Genomic DNA, 294 nt, shown 5'->3' on the forward strand with positions numbered 1-294 from the left:
GGGGGGGGGAAATTCAAATCCATATTTTTTCAAATGGTATAACCCCTGTCCTAGCAGGTTTAACTATGCGAGATAAAAAGGCCAAGGATGCAAATAATTACTCATTCTCTGCATTAGTAGGGGGTTTTTGAATGTCCCCAAACGCAGAAATTGTAGCACCCCTCACAACCACCCCAAATGCTCACTTTCCCCTGAGGAAAGGCCCAACTTATTCGAGAGCCTCAAATAAACAAATCTTTGCACCATAAACCGCAAACCCCACTCTTAAGTTTTGAGGAGCACACTAATGCCCCC

Source organism: Penaeus monodon, chromosome 15 (genome assembly GCF_015228065.2).
Source record: "Penaeus monodon isolate SGIC_2016 chromosome 15, NSTDA_Pmon_1, whole genome shotgun sequence".
Taxonomy (NCBI): domain Eukaryota; kingdom Metazoa; phylum Arthropoda; class Malacostraca; order Decapoda; family Penaeidae; genus Penaeus; species Penaeus monodon.